The sequence below is a fragment of the Meriones unguiculatus genome, chromosome 9, assembly GCF_030254825.1.
Source record: "Meriones unguiculatus strain TT.TT164.6M chromosome 9, Bangor_MerUng_6.1, whole genome shotgun sequence".
NCBI classification, from domain to species: domain Eukaryota; kingdom Metazoa; phylum Chordata; class Mammalia; order Rodentia; family Muridae; genus Meriones; species Meriones unguiculatus.
In genome coordinates, this window is record NC_083357.1 from 73,263,438 (window position 1) to 73,284,113 (window position 20,676).

A 20,676-nucleotide genomic window follows, 5' to 3' on the forward strand; every position below is an offset into this window, starting at 1 on the left:
CTGGATCCAGGGGGACTGAAAGGGGAGTATTCCAGGGCTAACTGTGCGGTGCTAAGCTGGTTCAGCAGCAGGCAGGTCGACTTACTTGTTTTCTTTATTCTTCTGACAGGTGACCATCAAGAGCTTGTAGGAAGCATCTGTAATTCTGTATCCAGAGAAAGTTGTTCCTCTTAATAAAGCCAAGTGTAGCATTTTCTTCTTACCTACAAGCACACTTCTTTTCCTACAACAGGGTCATGGGTTCCAGGATTTAAGGAAGAACAGTGTATCCGTTTCTTGCTGGCTGAATTAGTTAAAAGACTTAAAGGGATCTCTATGCCTCCCAATTTCCTGCCCCTCTCTCTTTTCAGCTTCTCAACAGACTTGAGAGAGTTTGGAATAAATATTTTCCCATTTGACATGAAACAGTTTTTACTACTTTCCATTTTCTCCCGTATGTTCCAGCCAGCCCTATAATAAAAACTAAAACTCTAGGCTTTGGGATATTTTCATGAACAATTCTTTGAAGTTAAGGAGCCTGTTTCTTGTCAGTTCAACCTATCTACTTCTAACACAAGAAAGCAAACATATCTTTAAGCGGAGAGTCCCTTCCTTTGTTTTCCTGTTTCCAAGCCATTGCTGGCTAGGCTCACCTGAGGACAGCTTGGCTGGCTTTTGTACAAGTGACTTGTCCCTCAGCTGGTCGTGGCTTTGCCAGGTGTGTCTAGCCAATGTAAAGTGAAGGTGTTTTTCCTTTAGCACGAACCGCATTTTCCACTGCCCATTGTCTGTTTTCAAGGAAGCACAGACCAGCAGAAACCAGAGAAATCTGGAAATTCTCCTTTGTAGATATTGGCTGCCAGCCTCTTCATGCATTTAATTTAGTAAGAAACCTACATAATTAAATGAGGGGGAAATATAATTTTTCTTTGGCAGCCTGGTTTCCGTGAGGGGAGCCTGGCTAACAGGGTCTACTCTAAACTGGTGCTAGAGGACCTGCCAGTCTATCCTCAGGCCCCTGCATTCTTGGGCCTGGCAGCACCGAGGCCTAACCAACTGCACTGGGACATCTTCCTGTTTTGTGTGTTTCCTAAGGCATTTGAGCTTCTCCAGATTCACTCCCAATGCGAACCAAAGCCAGAGTAGTTCATGGAACTCAAAACTGCATTGATTTCTTTTGTGTTCTGCATTCCTCCACTTAAAAGCTATCTGAGACTCAATTTGGGCTAAACAGAGTCACACCTCCTTTAAAGTCAGCAAGCACAGCAATTCCAGGAGAATCTAGGAATCTTTGTGAAAGAGCCCCAGGACAATCTGACAGTTTGTGCCTTTCCTTCTGAGTGTGGGTGCATACGTGTGTGTGTGTGTGTGTGTGTGTATGAGAGAGGGAGAGAGAGAGAGAGACAGGGAGAAAGGGAGAGAGAAGGAGAGAGGGAGAGAGAGTGAGAGCGGGAATGTGTGTTACTTGAGACTGAATCCAGGGCCTGGTGCATAGTGAACATACATTTTAACCCTAAGTGACTTTCCTAATCCTTTTTTGATCTATTCTTCAGATACCTACTCCATCCTTGATGTTGAACAGATATTAATTGGAGATGGTGATCACTTGTTAAAAGGAAGGGAAAGAGAGAAAAACAAAACTTTGCTTGCCCATGAGCCAAACCAAAAAAACCCCTCCCTGCAAACACAATAGCAACAGAAAAACCCAAACAAACCCCCAAACAAACAAACAACAGCAACACACAGAAGCTGCTGTTCAGTAGGAATTGCTGGACCCAGTTTTCAACTTTCATCAAATCTTTGTTAGTCCTGAAGGGTTCGCATAGCACTCGAGCTCCAGGTTTTTCCAGGCCATGATATCTTCAGGCAGTGCTAGACATGCTATGCCCTTTCTTTCTTCTACCAGTATCCTTTCCTACCTATCCCCAGGGGCTAAGACCTTCCCAGGTCACCACTTCTACACAGTTCCTGTGTCTTCACCTCTGGCAAATGGCCTCAAGTGTTGGGAAAAATTGTGAAAACAGATTCTTTCCCCGAGAAGCGGGCCGGATCTGGAATGAAGTGCCGGCAGAGGATTAATGAATCTTGTGCTCTGTGTTTCTGAATGAAAAGCCAGATGTAAGAGGGGAAATTAATGTGGAAAGAACTTCCTACCGAATTGTCAAGGCTAGCTTCTCTTAGGGAGGCACTGCTAGGTCTGCTTCCGAAATAATGTAGATAGATGTAACACACCTACATTCCATGGGGAGAAAATGGACCACGAAAGCAGCCAGCTCCGTAGAATATCTGAGAAAGTAGATAGAATGTTTCTAGCCTTACGTGAGATGCTGAGCAGGAAGGGGCAGGGGCAGGAGAATGACAATCAGAAGATGACAGCATTCTTTCTCCCATTGAGGACCTGAGGAGATGGGCTCTGAAGCGACAAGCTGTGTGGGACCCAGTTGAGAGCGAACGTAATTGTATGACATCATCTTAATTTGTTGCTGTTGGTCTGATGGAAATTCCTTTATCTGAGTCTCCAGTAAAGGTCATAAAATATATATGAGTTAAAATATGGGAGATTTTGGGTGTGCCTGCAAATTAAGAGGAGTGGGCTTTCAACGTTCACATGTGCATGCTAGAGAAAGTCTCCACTAAACCATGACGCATGACACAAGATTCCACGAGAAGTGGTTATTTTGGTAGAAAGAACTAGAGCGTAAGTAGCACATCAGAAGTTATGCTTGTGTTCTCCAAGTGGAGTCCACACGTAATGGGGTCTCGGCACACTCACTGGGAGTTCATTCTAGTTCATTTTAGACTCAAACATTTTGTATTTCTCTGTTACCTTGGTTAAAAGAATTAGCAAGAAAACACTTGGAAAACCTTTTATCTGATATCTTCTGCATTTAGTGTTATTCCTCACGCAAAGAGACCAATGCTAAACACCCTGGAGATGTCTGTCCTTCACTCTGCACTGAGTCTTCCTACACAAAAATTTACATATCATAGATGTACAGACTCATCCTACTTCATGGCTTGACCCTTACTTACATGGAAGTGACATTGTGCAAAGTTCTTACTTCTCTCTGCCTCCGTGTCCTCCTATGTAAAACAGAGATGATCATGGCCCCTGCTTTAGTAGGTCCTTAGACAGGGCTGGGCTGGAGAGATGGCTCAGAGATTAAGAACACTGCCTGTTCTTCCGAAGGTGCTGAGTTCAATTCCCAGTCAACCACATGGCGGCTCATAGCCATCTATCTTGAGATTTTCCGGAATAAATAAATCATTTTTTTTTTTATTTTTTTAAGAAAAGAAGGTACAGTTGGCATGCAGGAAGCACTGAGTATGGTGTGTTAGAGTCTGAACTGTGAATCTGCTATAGGACCTGAGAAGGTGACTCTCTGTTAGTGAGTATGTACACATCATCCAGTAATTCACCTTAATTGGCTAGCTTACATATATTCCCAATAGTTAATTTTCATAACAACAGGGACGTTCCTACCCATCTTCTCAACTGACAGACAAGGAAAGTCAATAATTTGCCTAAGGTCACACAACTGACCAGAAGCCAATACCTATGAGGGTCACTGCTCATGTAAGTTTATACAACTACCTTGTAAGGACTGGGGAGTGCTCACACAGGAAATAGTAAAATATCTTAGATCATATTGAAATGGGAACGGAAAACCAAACAGGAAGGTATCCTGCACAGCACATTAGCTCACAGCTCCACACCCTCTTTGAAACAGGAAAGTGTGACCTGGAATGAGGTGGTTACGGTTAATCTCCAAGCAGAAAGCCCACAGGCTAAGTAAGCGAGGGGTCTCAGCCAACGTGCCAGCACAAGTCAGAGCTTTGCAATTTCTGTGCTGTTTCTGTCAGAATTTTCCTAAAACAGCTCTAGAAGCCATTTGGCTAACATAACAAGTATTGAATATATTCACATTTACTTAAGTGAGAAGCGATTTTTTTTCCTCTCAAAGCTGTTTCCAAAGCCAGTGTTCCTTTTTTTTTTTTCCTCTGTGAGGCAGTTTGGCAAGGCTGGCCTGCTGAAAGTTGGCTCCTACGTCTCACTGTTGATCACAGTTCTTGCGGTGGGTTTCAAGGTAGGGAGTAATCCCTTTGTTGAATACCTCCTCTCCAAGAGCCTGACCTTCATCTCACATCTTTTTTTCCCCCTGTTTGGAAATGAAGAAACAGGGGTGCAGACAGGTCAGTCAATGTACACATGTTCTCCAGTCTAACTGGGGCACCAACCTTCAAGCCTAGGATTGTTTGACTCCAAAGTCCATTTTCTCCTGGGCGGATTGAAGACAGACCAGATGAAATCAGACTCAGAGCCAGGGCGATTTGCTACATGACCCCAATTACTCATTTACTCTTGGGTCGAAAAGAGGCTGAAGTTCAGGCCCATCCAAATCATTGCCAGACAGATGAACTGAAGCACAGAGGAGGCCTGGGGAAGAACAGACCCGGTAATCTTGATGATTCACTAGATACTTTGATGCTATCCAAATATATTTGCACACCTTAATCTTTTAAACCACTGATCCTCCTGATGTCCACTTATGCAATAAAGGGCATACTTTGTTCTCACGTGTGATAGCCTCTCCCGGGTGTACTGTGGGTTGCGACAAATCACTACTCCCGTTATCTCCCGCTTACAAAGTCCTGTCTGAACGCACGTAGATCATGGGAGGTCACTGGAGCTGTGACCTCAAGTCCTCACTCATTTGTATAAAACAGTTCAGTATTTGCTACCATCAGCGTTACCCACAGTACAGTATCGTCCACCAGTATCTACACCAACCCGTCTGTAATACACCGGAAAGAGAAGCCGGTACAGGGGACAGATTCTCAAACTACAGCAAAGCAGTTACACTTTACTTAGCTCTTTTATTGGGCGTTTTGTAGCGTTCCTTTCTGAACCCCGTGTTTTCACCATGGGTTGTCCACACAAAACCTGCCCTCTGAAGACCTGCTTTGCTCTTCGCTGTTTCTTACATTTGCTTTACTCTGTCCTTAGTCACGACACGGTTGTCTTCCCAGAGAATTATTTGAATTATCAGCTGGTCCCCCTGACTCCTTCCTCTTTATAATCTTTGCATTTGGATACGGCTGGCTGCCTCTCCCCCAGATCTGTTTATGGCAACAGAATCTTAGACAGCTACTCAGACCCGAAGCAAGCTCTTTGCCTGTGCCCTGGATAGACTTTGCCACTTGATCTCTGAACAGTCCAAGCTTCTGCTCTATGTGTTTTATGCTCCAGATAAGATGTAATAATGACAGGTGTGTACTCGCATCTTTTGAAATGCTTTGTCTTCTTTGAAAATTTCATACATTCATACAATGTATTTTGATCATATTTTTCCACCACTCCTTCCAGATCCACCCCACCCATCACAACTTTGTGACATCCCCTTCTTGACTGATTCTGGTTTGTGCTGTCCCTATACTCATGGGCAGTGAAAACATCACTGAAACACGGTCACCCTACCAGGGATCACACCCTTAAAGGGAACTCAGTCTCCCTCTTCCAGAAGCCACCAACCATCACTAGCTCTTCAGCTAATGGCTCTCAAAGCCCTCCGCCCTACATGCAGGGATACTGACTGGCTCGATTTCATATATGTAGATGATATAGTTCATATATGTATATTCATGAGGACAGTGGTCCTCTCCTATTCAAAGGACACCATTTGGGGCCAATCCTCTCCAACCTTATATTTCTGCTTCCTTTTCTGTGATAATCACTGAGATCTGTGTGTGTGTGTGTGTGTGTGTGTGTGTGTGTGTGTAATATGGATGTCCCATTCTGGTTGAGCATTCCACAGACACTTGTTCTGTGTGCTTTTGACCAGTTGCAAGTTTCTGAATTAACCATTGTTCACTGCATGAAGAAACTTCTCTGATGAGGCCAGAGAGCTGTGCTAATCTATGGATACAGGGACACCAATTGAAAGGATAGTTTGATGTGATACTATGTCCATTTAGCAAGATAATAGTAGGTTCACCTTTGGGGCTTCTGATTTCCACAACTATGAGCTCTTAGCTAGAACAAGACATGCATTTCCTCTTGTGAAGCAGGCCTTAAATAGGCCCAGAAAAATGGCTGAGTACCTCCATATCATCCATGCCACTATGGGACCCATTGTCATAGCAGTCATTAATGCAGCTCAGAGCATTCACAGCTGGGTAGGACTACTGATGGCATCTCACCTCAGCAATCTGCATAGCACCTCCGGTACTACGGAAACTAGCCAGCAAAGAGGAAGATTCCTAGACCATAACATCGTATTATAGCGTTTCCCACTCGTCAAGTTTCTTTCTGCAGAGTCCTTAATGTTTTCAACTGGAGCAAGTCATTCTGTTTGAAGGCTGTTGTTTTTACTCTAGTTTCTATTCTTGTTTTCTGGTTTCTTACTCATTCACTCTCTCTCTCTCTTCCTTTGTCTCCCCCTCTCTCATGTAGATCTTTTCAACTTACAGTAGAGTTATAACTTAATAAGAATTGATCAGACGCTGCTACTGTGTTACTAAGGAGGGTGGTTTGAGTGGTGGACCTCACGGTCGAGGAAAAGATCAGATTCAAAAATTCAGGAATGTGTATTGCTTTCACGCCATTGTAAAGTCAGAAAATGCTAAGTGAAACATATTGTAACAGGAAGCTATCGTTTCCTTGGCATCTGGAATTATGCATCCTTTGTAATGGTCTCCATTGTGAACTGATCATCTTGATTATGATCTTTTTGATGATGATGATGATGAAGGAGAAGATGAAGGGGAGGGAGGAGGAAAAGATACCCTGAAATATTTTGGTTTCTCTCATCATTAGAATTAGACAGCACTTGATGTTATAAAAATTTTCCTTTATATCCATCTAAAATATGGTCTCTGAAATTCAGCTCCATTAGCAGCTATTGAATGACTGTTATTACAAATTCTACAATTTGAGGCACAGACTATATTGGCCAATCCAGCTATGAGCCATGTGCTTCCTTTTCCTACTGTATCCCCAGGAAACATCTTTGTCTCACATTCTCAGAGTCTAAAGGCTTCCCTGAGTGCACTCAGCCTTAGCTGCTTCTCTGGGTTTCCTCCAGTTCCATGTTGAGCATTGCTCTTCAGGTTAATTCCTGGAAAGCATCTTTCTCTGGGCTAAATTCACCTCTGGGCTGTAACGCACATGGAGGTAGGGTGCATAAAGTATTGAAAGATTTACTGACTTTATGATAATTATGTAACAACCCTCTTGGGGAGTCAGAGGCAGAAAAGCTTGTTCTTCCATTCACACAAGGAACTGTAGCTAAACCTTGGGATTAAATCTTCAAATATTTGACAATTACTATCCTATCTCCCATTAATCTTCTCTGGAAAGATTTAGTTGCTTTGGAAACAAAGAGTGTGGTTAGGGAATTTGGTAACGGATCTTGGTTAAAATACAAGAGATGTGCTTCAAAGGGCCATATTTAGAGGATTTATTTCTTTAAGATTGAGTGGATAATATGACAGCTCATTAATACAGAGACAAAAGAAGTTGTAACAGTCCCAACATCTGGAATACATCAGTATTTTGGAACACTTCTGTATGCTGGCAGAGACACTGACCTGTGTTTGGCATCCTCAGCTAATTGTGTGAATTAGTGGGTAGTTATTATGCACTGTATTCATTACCCTCCTCGCACATGGAACAGCCAAGTCCACCCATGTCTTTCACTTCAATCTTTCTTTCCCAACTCTCATCTTCTCTCTCCCAGACCTTGCAATGGCTTCTTAAGTGGATCTCTTGTCTCCTGTTGCTCCATTCCCCCAAACCGAAGCACATGGTACTGGGAGGGGTCAAATCTGCAGAAAATATACCTCTAATCACATCTCTGGCCCCAAAGTCCTAATTGCTTAGCACTTCAGCCCCCTTCTTGAAGTTTCTCCTAGTCTCTACAGAGTTTATTCCACCTGCCCGCTTCTTACCTATTTCTAGCACGTCTGTAGTAGCACTTGGGACACTTTAAACCCCTTCCCCATCCCCATTGCAATCGTAAAATTACACCCCCAGTGATGACTATGCCACCTAGCACCTGATAGGAGTCTAATGACTTGTTTTAGGAATGAGCATAGAATAGAGCCCAGCTTCACTAGTATAATACTTGAAAGCTTCTGTAGTCTAGGCTGCCCTGGGACTCTAGTAAGCCCCAACTTTCATGGCCAAACCACAGGGAAGACCTATTCTTTCTTTGGTGAGCCTTGAGATTTCCCACCTCAGTGGCACTGCCCACCTGGGTAGCACATTTTTTTCTCTGTTTGGTGAATCCTGCTTATTGTCTAGAGAAAGGAAAATATACTTTTTCCACGGACACTGCCCACACTTTGATCACAGCTATTTGGTTTTCCTCCGACAATATTAATGAAATACATAATTTATTCAGTCTCACTTCCACGACAACCTTTTAGGATGGGGACTTGGGCTGAAGAGATGCTAAAAAAATTTTGTACAGTGAAAATAATCTTACTATCACAGGATCCTGTTGCGCACACAGCCTCATTCAAGGTACAAAATCCTTCACCCCAGAGAATGTGTGGTTTGATTCTATGGTGAAGAGTGCTTGTTGCTCTTAGCATGCAACGGTGGCTCACAATCACCTGCAGCTCCAGTTCTGAGGGGTACAGCCCCACCTTCTGGCCTCCAACAGCACCAGGCACACACACAGCACACATAGATGCAGGCAACACACTCACACAGAAAATAAAAATAAGTAAACCTCAGAGCTGGATCCCAAGCAGTGTTAGAAAGTAGAAGAAAGATGGAGTTTTGTTAGAAGGTAATCAGACCCAAAGTCTTTCCTTCTTACCTTCCTCTGGAGAAGTGTGGAGCCTAGGGGGTTCTAGCCCAGGAATGTCTTATAGGTGAGTTTCCTCTCACCCCTCAGGAGGCCTGGACCAAGCATGCAGCCTCAGAATTAGCAGCCTCTGGCTGTTATCCATGCCCACCTCCTAGACTGCTTCACACGTTATGGAAAACGATGAGGAGCAAGGAGCTCAGCGGAACTGGTGCAGGCGTGCACAAGTCAAGGCGCAGGCGCTGATGGCTCCATTTGGAATTGACAGCATATCTGAGGGGGCAGTAGGAAGAGCAGGAGCGTGAAAAACGTTACCGCTAGATCATCCCTAAGGTCTGTGGGCCTAGGAGCAAAGTCACTCAAACATGCTGGGCCATTTGTCTTTAAGTTGGGTCCATTTGGAAGCAGGCAAATGCAACCCTCCCGTGCAAGGAGTGGGGGCTGGAGGTGGGGGTGGGTGTTGGGGTGAGGATGGGGATGGAGTGGATGTGGGGATGGGGATAAGAACGTAGTGGGGATAAGAGTGGACAGGAACAGGGTTCAGGTGGGTGTAGAGGTGAGAATGTGGGTAGGAATGGGGCTGGGGGCCAGGGATGGGAGGGCTGGCTGGAGCTCCTGGCGCAGAATTCTGCCACTGTCAAGTGTCTGGAGAATGTCTGGAAGCCACTGGCCTGAGCGACAGCCACATTCCATTTCTGAGCTTGTATGCTTCCAGGCGATGGCAAGCTGTTTCTCATCACTTTCTGAAAAGCAAGGGAATTAGTTCATTTGAAGCTGTTCTTATTTTTAAAATAGACCATTTTTTTTTCTGGCCTGGTAACTTGATCATTTGGTTTTCTGAGGCAGCACAGAGGTCTGAAGTGGGGTGGGGGTGGGGGTGGGGGCGGGGACGGGGTGAGTAACAGCTTTAAAGATGTGGCAGCAAAATCCATCCAGTCAAAGTCGAATGCCATGGAGCCAGAGGACAAGGATTGGCCGTCTTTGAGGGAAATGCAGCATCGTAGGTTTCTTTTGAAGGTGGTTGATCCTTCTGCTTCCCAGTTAACGGTGTGACTGTGGGTTAATCTTAGAAAAACGCAAGCTACTGTGTGTGCCGTTCCTTGGTTAGGCTATCAAATAATTGCTTGTGGTACCCACGACACAACTTTCCAGGCTAGACTTTACTTTTTTATGAATGAAATAATTTCTACTAACCTTATAGTATTGCATTTTGTTTTTGAGAAATGCATGGGCCGGGCTAGTCTGAAACTCACTATGTACCTCCTGCAGGCCTTAAACTCAGTCTCTTTTTGCCTCTATTAACACTCTCCCTTTCTGCATTGCCACACTATTTTCCTACCAACACCTTCCTCCTCGGCTAATTTAAGACAGACAGCTGCAACGGAAAACCTCTTGAAGTCTGTTTCTGAAGAAAGCCTGATCAATGTTGTTCATAGTAAAATCAATAATGGTGATAATAATAATAATAAATAATGGTGCAGCCCAAGTGAACGGTCAGGGTTCAGACTCAGATCCTGCAGCACAGCTTGGGTTCTAACTCGGAGATTAAATTTTAGAAGACTCTGAATTCATGCTTTCTTTCTCCCTTTTGGTAGAACTGTCTTCCAGCATTTTGGTGTGCTGTGTGAGGATTTTTGTCATTGGCCTGGATCATCACCACTGCTGTCCAAGTCAGAGACCAGTCCTCGAGACAAAGTTGCACTTGGTGAATGAAGATACCTTGTGTGCACAGCTCCTCATCAGTTGCAAGTGTGATTCATTCATACTTTTTTGCATTAGTTTATGGATATGTGTTTTACATGTATTTATGTGCACACATTTGCCAGTGTGTACACACGATACATGGGGACACCACCATGACACTACCTGACACTACAGAAAAAAAAAAACAAAAAAAAAACCCAAAATATTTGTTTCTGAGCATTTTAGAGATACATAGGGGAGAGATCCAGTCATAAGGGAGAAGGAACAGGATTCTGCAAGCATTGAGTTTGAGACTCGTGCGGCCCCCGGAGGTTACCGTCCCTTCTCTCCATGTGCCTTGACATTCATTTTCAGAAAACAAAAATGACTGTCGACAGAATCTTCTATAAAAAAACCCCTAGAGAATTGAGCCTAGAGCAACAAAAATCTTCCTTTGCCTTGGTAGAGGGCCCATGAAAATAATGTTTTTGATTCGGTTACAGGAATGCTATTCAGCAACAATACTGTGGCAGTGTTTTCTCTGCCCTTTGTTCACATAACAGTCACTGTCCTGGGGGGACAGATTTGATTCCATTATCATCACTATGGCTTATAGTTCTGTCCTGTTAGCAAATTGTGAGCCTTTCTCCTCATTCCTTTCGATTTTGAATAGCTTTACCTTTGAAAAATTGCTTAAACTAACATTAGAGTCTAATCCAGCTACTGCAGTGAGTTATACAGTTTTTACACAAAAGACGAGCCGTATAGACTCCTGCCTGCTTGTGTGTCTCTGACCACCTTCGGCCCCCTCCCCCACGTTGATTGCCTTAATGCTTCACTGTGAAGTCCCCGAGACTTGGTTTCTGTTCAGTGCCTGGAAATCCAGTAATCTGGGGTCCAGCAACGGGCTCTGGCGACAACTAGTCTTACAGGTGTTTAGACCTTTCCAGAGAGTTCTTAAGTCAGGCCCAGAACCCTCCTTTGCTGAGCACCTCCACCCCAGTGTGCTGCTCACCTCAGCTTTCCCATGGCATCGATAGATTCCCTGTAGAAGAATCTAGATGGAACAGGTATTGTTGGGCTCATTTTGAAAGATAGAAAAACAAAGCAAAACAAACAACAACAACAAAAACTGAAATAGATGCTAGTATGCCAGAGTCACAAGAACAACAAGGACTGAGGCTAAATTAGGCCCAAGTCTCCTGCTTCCAGGGCTCACTGCTTGAGACATTGCAAATGACCTACCCGACCATGGCCACAGATCCCATCTTAGGAAATTCTGCATTGGTTTTGTTTTTTGGTTTTGTTTTTTTGTTTTTCTCCAAGAGATACAGGAGATGCATTGTTCTGACTCAAGGTGTCATGTGGTTAATTTCCAAGACCAAATAAAACATTTCTAAAGAGGTTGCAGACATGACTTCAATAAAGAGAAGAGACAGACACCACCTAACTAGCTGTCCATAGGACCTTCCCCCTAAGTCTGCATGCATCAGGGACACTGCTCTTCAGAAGGTCCCCTAGTTTCCAAAGAGGCTTATGAGTTCATTGATTGAGGGTCCCGTGAAAGATGCTACATGGTGACTGCATGAGAGAACAATTTGATCTTTTAAAAAGGAAAAGACAGAATGCACCAGAATTCCTGAGTCTGAATTAAGTGTGTGTGTGTGCTTTAGGATATGTGAAACGGAAATTAAAAGATGCAGAAAATTATAGCCTAATTAATCAGTGTTGACTATATGTTTGAGATATAAGCAAAAAAAAATTGTGCTGTTGGTATCTTGAATCCACTTGCCAAGCAAACAACCCCCATCACAGACCTGTTCAGAGGCAAGGCAGTTTTGTGTAGAGAGCCATGGGGCCAGAATTTTGGGGAAGTGTTCAGCTTTTAGGGAAGCTGAAGAAGCTGAACACCACGCCATCCGTGAGAAAAGACCTATGCAGTCGCTCTCCGCCACAATTAGCTTGTCACTGATAGTTTAATAATCTCTGCAGAAATAATTCGAGGAAGTGAGAAATCAAGACCCGCCCTGCAGGGCCGAGGCATTGGCAATGACCTCACCGTTCAGGAGGGCACTGTGAGGTCTTCAGCATGTACTTCTTGAGATTGGAATTCATTCATTTTCCTAAACCATTAAGTCCCCTTATCCACAGACTAAGGGCCATAGCAGTATGTGCCCTGCAGGGTTGTCACGGCTGGCTGGCACATGCTGCAGGTGCCCCGGAATTATCGACGATTATGCTCCTTCTGAATTACTCAGCTCGTCGATAAACTAGCCTTTAAATAAAAAAGAATGGCCAGTGAAATGAGCATTTCACAGTGACAGAATATGCAACAATACACGTCATACCTTTCAGGGACCTGACCGTATGGTGGACTTTTCTACAGATCACTGCTGTTCGGCTCGAGGAGGAACACGATATGTCTCTCCTCCTTGGCTAGTGCCACTGCTTTTCCCTTGGCTTTGATAAGTACTTCTGGGTTCGTTTTAAGTGCATCTACTACCTTAGTCTAAAAATAAAATAAAATAAAATACTGATTCACGGCCTAAGGGTGAGGTCCCTCCACGATGGAGCGTAAAGCCTGCTGAGTCACAAGGAGAAGCAGTGAAGATGGAGAAGTGTTAGGTTCAGAGGCTCCCAGCCTGTGGGGCTCAGGAGTCAAGAGCTGGCAGGTAGAGAAAGGGAAGGCTCCCTGAAGGGAGAAACGTGAGAGCTGGGAGCTGAAGGCTTTTGATAGGCAGCTACACTGGAGGATGGTACCTCAGCCTTGTGGAGAACATGATCCCCAGAAGCCTGGAGCTAAGGGGAGAGGGGCATCTCACCTACCCATGTGTGGCGGCCGGAAGAGTTGGAAAGACAGAAGCTGCTAGGCCAAACCGAGGCTTAGCGGCCACGTTGGAGGGTGAGGGGAGAATTACCAATGGGCTTTAAGTCAGGGTGAAACGGCCTGATGTGATTGTTAGAAGGATCATTCCAGCTGCTTTGGATGGATCTTGGTAGCAGGTAGAGGCCGCTGGGCATTCAACTGTTGTCTCCTCGTGGTTTTGGTCCTTCTTTGGGAGGTTTGGAGGCAAGAGGTGCATAGACTTGAGAGATGTTTATAGTCCTGCATTGGGGCCTCCGGCATCATGATACATGGAAGTGGCTCCTCCGGCTGTCAGCATTCAGAGCACAGTTGGGAGAGAGAAGGGCACGATTATTTGAAGTGGAGCTCAGGAGCTGTCCATTGCTCTGATTATCACTGTTTGCCCAGGATACTGAAGGGCTCTTTGCTCACCTTTCACCTTAATTAAACTTCAGTACACAGCCTAAACCAGTCCCTCCCATCAAAACAATAAGCAAACTAAGACAGCTATAAAGAGTAATTTGCCCAACTTTATGACTCTCTCGTCGGCACCAGGGGCATTGTCCCTATGGCCTAAGCCGCCAGACACAATTGCTCTGGACTGCTTGTTAGCTGACCTGCTGGGACCAGTTCTGACTCATCTATTTACTGCAGAGCAAAGGTAACTTGGGATGCAAAAGTTGACAGCTGCCTCCCATGAGACCGACAATACTGGAAATGAAGGCACTGGGCTTCAGTTGGAAATGTTTTCCTTGGCACCAACCCAGATTGCATGAAATGTGCCCATCAGAGGCCATGCTCCACGGACGTGAGGGAACACAGACACACATGTAAGCAAATGGAATCCTCAGTGATGGCTGTTTCCGGTCGCTCTCCCTGCGGTTCCCCCGAGCAGCTGTCATCACCTGCACGCGCTGAGATACGCAGTTTGGGCGTTTCGACCCACTAGGACCCTTACTCAGAGGAAGGTTAAGATAATATAACACCAACAAGAATAACGTCATTTGTGGAGTTTTGGATTTTGAAAGCAGAGTGTCTTTCGGATTGTATAGGTTGCCTCCGGACATGTGACAAGAGTACACTTTGGAGTAAGTCACCTGGGGAGCTGTAAAATGCTGGTTCCTAGACTCATTCTTCCAGGACTCTGGATTAATTGACTCCTGGGTGGGGCCCAGGAATGGGCCTTATAAGGCTCCTCAGGGAACTGTGGTGTGCAGCTTGGGTGGAGAACCATAGCTTTCATCCCTACAACAGCCTGCAAGGCGAGGGGTTCTTATTTTTATTGCTCAAGTGAGGAAAATGGAGCTGCAGAGGACAAACATCCCACATGCAAGCCAGAGCAAGGACAGCCTTCAGCCTGTGCAGCCACCGGCCCCAGCTCCACGCTGCCTCACTGCCGGGTATATTCTCCACTGAAGTGTAAACAGGGAGAGTTGATCGACGGGAGGGGGAAACGAGGGTGGTAGCACCCCGTGGGGACCTCGGAGCTGTGAGCAGGAAGTTTCATCACCATCCCAAACAGTTGCGCAAGGCGGAGGTGACTTGCTCAGGAGAGATCCCAAAAGAGAATAGCCCAAGTCTGAGAATACCATGTTCATGGCTACAGCGGCTGCAGACTCATCCTAGCCCCAGGAGTGGCACAGAGCGCAGACACTTGGCTGAAAGCTGAGCAGGGCATGAGGGCAGGCAGCTCCGTGCACACCCCGTTATCCTCTGCAATGAGATAATGAGATGGAGTTCCTTCTTCAGCATTTCCCTTCTCACCCCGTGCTGTGGCAGCTCAGAGCTGGCACGGGCCACCTCTAAACCAGACTTTCGAAAGAGCTCAATGTCACACGAGGGGATGCGTCATAGAACATGAGAAATTATCTGAGTCCTGGTTCAGCAACTACATACACCCTTAGACATACCTGCCTGAAAGAAATGGCACTGAATGGGATTCCTTGCTCCCAGCTGTGACCTACCAGCTCCCAGCCTGAAGCATGGGCACCAATCCAGTAGACTTTGCCTCTCCAGTTTTCCTGCTTCAAAGAAAAAAGATCTACTTCCCAAGGTGTTTCAGGTTGCTGCAAACAGCTATGAAAAGATTCATCTCTGAGGCCTGAGGGGATGTGAGAAGGTTCTAGAAACTGGGATGGGAGGCTCTCTGTACTCCAGATGGAAACTTTACTATTTTTAAACTTCTCAAAAAGACCTAAACCGGCCATATCCATTCACTTGTAAACTCAACCCTTGTTAAAAGTTTGTAGCCTCGTGGGACTGGAGAGATGGCTCGGTGGTAAAAAGCACCGGCTGTTCCCGAAGAAGACCTGGGTTTGGCTCCCAACCCCCGACACGATGCTGCGCAGTCCTCTGTAACCCAGTTTCAGGGGCGACAACCCCCTCTTCAGGGGGTACCAGGCATGAACGCTGTGCGCAGACATGCACGCAAAACACTGGCAAAAATAAAATGGGGTAACCTTCGAAGTTTGCAGTGCCGGAGAGTCCGAAAGCCTTTCCTCACCTGGACGTCCAGGAGTGAGCAGTAGGGAAGTTGAGAAGGTAAACAAGCATCTTGAAGGAAGAGAGCGTGGGTGCAGTGGGCTCCCAGGGAGGGGCTCTCAGAACCTGGAGGGGAGCGTTCCTGGAGGGGTTGTTTCTAACTGGAGATTTAGCAGTTGCAGGGGTTGAGAGTGGGGAAATTGTTACTTTTTTTTTTAAGTGACTGGACAGCTTCAGTTGAAAAGCAGTGGGCGAGCCTGTCCCTTGCCTCCATAAAGGGGTGTTCCCTGTCGAAAGGTCACGCTGGCTGAACTCCAGAAACCCTTCAGAGACTTGGCCGTCCTTCTGGACGTTCAGGACAAAGGGCTCAATCTGTGTGAACTGAGTCCCTAACACAGATTATTTTTGACCCGGCAGAAACATCCAATTCCAGAGGCCTGCCAAGTTTTACCAAGAAGGCAGGAGCCGGGAAGAGACAGCTGCAGAGTGGGAGGCAAGTGGTGTCAGAACAAAAAAAAAAAACAAAAAAAAAAAACAAAAAAAAAAAACAGGAGTCAGATGAGGTCACCAATGCACAGAGTGCCTCATAAAGTTGTCCCTTTCCCCAGGGTAAGTGCTATGCTTTGTAGCATTAACTATTGCAACAGGGCAAACAAACAGGTTCTGGAGCAGGCAGTTGGATTTCTGCCCTTTCTCTTCCACTTAGCATCTTGTGCTACTGACTGTCTGTCCTTGAATCTCATCGTTTTATATATATACACATAAATTTTACATAATATATAATTATACATAATATATAATATATAATAATATAACATATATTGGGGACTGAAAGTCATCCCCGAATCTGTGACAATAATGATTAGGTAAGTTACTAGACGAAGAAGGGGCTTGTGGCGGTTTGAAAAAAAAAATGACCCCCACAGACTCATGTGTTTGAATACTTGGCCTGTGGGGAGTGTCACTATTAAGAGTTGTAGCCTTATTGGAGCAGATGTGGTCTTGTTGGAGGAAGTGTATCATTGTGGGGGTGGGCTTTAAGGTCTCGTATGTTCAAGCTACACCCAGTGTGTCACACAGTCTCCTTCTGCTGCCTTTGTTTGGGTCAAGATACAGCTCTTTCTCCAGCACCATGTCTGCAGGCTCACTGCTGTGCTTCCCGCCATGATGATGATGGACTAAATCTCTGAAACTGCAAGCCAGCCCTAATTAGATGTTTCTCTTTATGAGAGTTGCCACGTCATGATGTCTCTTCAAAGCAATAAAACCCAATCTGTGACAGGACTTCAGCAGAAGGTGCTGAACTTGTGGCCCTCTTGAAAGCTGGCATTTCTTCAAAAGACCCTAACATCAAAACTGTCACCCACATAGGCCGGTTAGTAAATGAGGCCCTCTGTCATCCTTCTCAAATGTCTGCGATGAGCCTCAGCGCTGGGTGGGGGAACCTCAGGGTGAGCCAATACTAACCCACCACTCAAAACTGCCATGCGTTGCTTGAGCCACTTGTCCACTAAAACTCTATTGTGACACCAGTTGGGGACCAAGGTGACAATATCTCTTCTTTTACACTTTCCTTGCAATGCAGAAACCCAGGGAATAAACAAATTACCAGCATGGCCCACTGTGCGGGTTTCCTAACTTGCGGATTCTCCCAACCCCTCCATTTTCCCATGTTTCTGGAACTGCGAAAATCCAGCTTCTAGTCACCTAACAAGGAACATTCTTGTCTCCTTACCTCCTCTCCACTCTGTGTCAATTTCTTGCAAGCTTTTGAGTTCAAGGATTCACTGTCTTCTTACCACGAGGACTGGTTGGTAGGGTTGTGAAGTGGTTTGCTAGACACTCACTGAGCTCACGGAGGGAAACTGTCTCCATCTGAAATGTAGAAGGTATGTGTTTCATCCCATTAGAGCCCCATTCTGTTGGACAGCAGGAGTCATCAAAAGGTCCGGGGTCCTGTCAGGTGTTCCTCTCGCTTCATTCCTGCGTTCTGTGAAGGTGGAGCATCAGGCTATTAGCTCCCTACCTGGTCATGTTTCCATCGCGTCATGAGTCTTGTCACTGGTGAAGTCAGAACCTGCCTTAGCAGTTTTCCTCCCCCAAAGCTGCATCCGTAAGTGTTGTCACACTGGGAACCAAGCTTTCACCACATGAGTCTTGTGATACAAACTCATCTAAACCCCAAAGGGCCCTTTTCTGCACGTGAAGCACCCCAGCACATCCCTCCCAAAGCCCTTCAGTCAGAAGTTGACAGGCGCGTCTCCTTAGCCTATTCTGGGTGTGGCCAGAGAGGAAGGGGTGCAGCCCCACGAGTAAAGGCGGCAGGTGCAGATCTCCCACCTTTCTGTCCCTCCTTTCCCGACAGAGTCCATGACCTCAACATAAAACTCGATGTTATGCCTTCACCCATGCCATCCCCATCCATGCTGTCCCCTCACTAATGCCATCCCTTCACCTGTATCATCCCCTCACCCATTTTTGGAACATCATTCAAAGAAGCGTTCCTGACGGTGCACACTGCACAAGATGAGTCTAGCCAGCCAGCACGACTATGCTGTGTTTTCTGAATGAAACAGCACCGGCTTTGGTATCACCTTGCATTCTTTGTAAAGATCCCTCTTTGATGGTGTGGGGTGACACAGGCATTCCAGTTTGCAAGTCCCTTACAATCATTCTCAAATAAACTTTCAGAATTGATCTAATTTTATTGTCTTCTGTCACCTTTAAGTGGGTTTTTTTTTTTTTTTGAGACTGCTGGTCCGGTTTAATAGAGACATTTAAACACCTACAGTTTGCCATGCAATAGCATTAGGAAAGAATTCAAGACAAGGAGAGGTCACAGACATATGTGCCCATAAATCCTTCTGCCCCATCCTGCTGCTACCTTTTGGAGCAAGAGCGTGTCTGTCCAGACCAGGATAACTGTAACAACCAAATGAAACTGACTCATTCTTTAGCCTCCAGCCTCTCTCCCTGTGGTCTTTGCTGCTCGAATAGCTCAGTCATCAAGTGATACACCAGCTCAAAATTCTCTATTAGCCTCTCACTTGTGATAAGATCTGTCCCATACTCCACCACCAGATAGTCAATGTGCCTTACTATCAGACTCCTCCTCCACCATTTCCAGACAGAATTACATGGTGTCTCATTATCCACTCTCGATAGCCCTGGCATGTCTTTACTTTGTCCCCAGAGGTATGGCTCCCTCTGCACTCACTCTCTCAAGAGCCATTCTCTTACCCCTTGATGCCTGACCAAATACAGACCGTGTTCTCTTTCTGCCGTGGCTGGAAGCTCAGACATACGCCTGGCTGCTCAGGTTGCTAAGCAATCACTTTGTGCTCTATTTTCCTGGATCCATAAGTGGATAGAGATGAACAAAATAACGCCTGGAAAGACAGCACCCCACCACTCTATTTCCTTTTACTTTCTGCTGGTAGTTTTACCTCCCTTCAACTGATCTGCTTCCACAACACACTTTTGTTCCTTTTTTTCATAAGCCCTGGAAGGATTTGCTACCCCTGAGATAATTTCCTATGGGATAATCCATGCCCATTTTCAATCAGTTTTATCTCTTACACCGCATGTACACCCTCCAAACACACTTTGCTGCGTAGGCAAGGAGGAAGGGTCCATTGAGACTGAGTGTAAAGCTACTGTGCCTTTTGTGGACACCTTTGGTTATATTTACCTTTACCTACAAAGCCACTCTGGAAATGTTTGGATCCTTACTTGCATAGAAGGGAACTGACGCTCAGCGAGGGTTAATGACTTTCTGTGTGATGCCAGATATGGTGCCAAGGAGAAAAAAAAATGTTGCAGGATGGTGCATGTTCGAACGGGCTTCCCAGATGCGGTGGCTGCAGGCCAGACCTTGGCTGGGTGGTCAGGAGGGAAACGGGCTGCCTGTGAGCAGCATCCGAAAGACTTCAGATTCAACGTGACAATGTCAGCGTTTACACGACCAGAGCCGGTCTTGATTTCCTGTTCCAATACTGTCTTAAATTTAACTGCCCAGACTTGAACATGCAAACACTGAAATAAGCTAGACTGGCCAAAGTTCAGGGGTAAGTGAACTTTCTGGCAACTGGTTAAGACCAGAATTTAATGCTGACCAAGGAGCAGAGACTTATGTTTCAACTGCAGGTCAAAAGACTCCTAAAACAGGTAGCTGAAACTGGCCAAACACATGCTCCACATGGTTACCCACAGTGGGGACAAAAATGATGGGGCCAATGTGGGTCTACCCATGGCAACTGATATGCACACGTAGAAACCCCTGTGCTTTCTGCTCAGACTTGCTGTGCATCTACAAATTTTCTACAATGCAAATTTTAAATTAAATAAATGGGAACTATTTAAGCAAAGCAGTCCCTGGGCAGAGGTGTGGTGGGACTTTCCCTTCCTTGGCAGGTGAGAGCATTAGACAGCCCTGCCTGGCTAACACAGACAGACAGCCCTGCCTGGCTAATACAGACAGACAGCCCTGCCTGGCTAACACGCTTCCCTGTCTTTTACTTTCCAGTCCACTCCTTAATGAAATACTTAACGACCATCACAAGCCTCAAAGAACAAGAAACAGAATATGAAAAAGGAAGAGGAAAAGCAACAGGAGGAACTGGAGTGCCCTTTAGTTGTATCGTATTTTTAAAAGAGCCAGTTGCACATGCAGCCTGCAAAAGCATCAAGTCTACGTGGCAGGGAGGAGTTCTACAAGCCCTGGGAAGGTGGTGTCTGGTGTGTGTGTGTGTGTGTGTGTGTGTGTGTGTGTGTGTGTGTACTTGCCTGTTTCCACTTCTCTTCTCTAAGATGGGATGACTAATACCACATATGCTTATGACAAGGATGAGGTTGTGTAAAGGATACAAAATA

The 20,676-nt window shown here is 45.6% G+C and overlaps 1 long non-coding RNA gene across 2 annotated transcripts; it reads right to left on the reverse strand.

Moving 5' to 3' along the window:
• Positions 1–7,425: 7,425 nt before the first annotated feature.
• LOC110561839 (uncharacterized) lies at positions 7,426–19,785 on the reverse strand. Of its 2 annotated transcripts, none has more exons than XR_009594272.1 (5): positions 19,537–19,785; positions 17,540–17,679; positions 13,397–13,632; positions 8,808–9,538; positions 7,426–7,806 (listed from the first exon to the last, which is right to left on the reverse strand). It is a non-coding gene; the product is annotated as an uncharacterized LOC110561839 (long non-coding RNA). The 2 variants fall into 2 exon arrangements; XR_002477200.2 differs by having other exon boundaries at positions 17,540–17,794.
• Between the last annotated feature and the right edge of the window lie 891 nt (positions 19,786–20,676).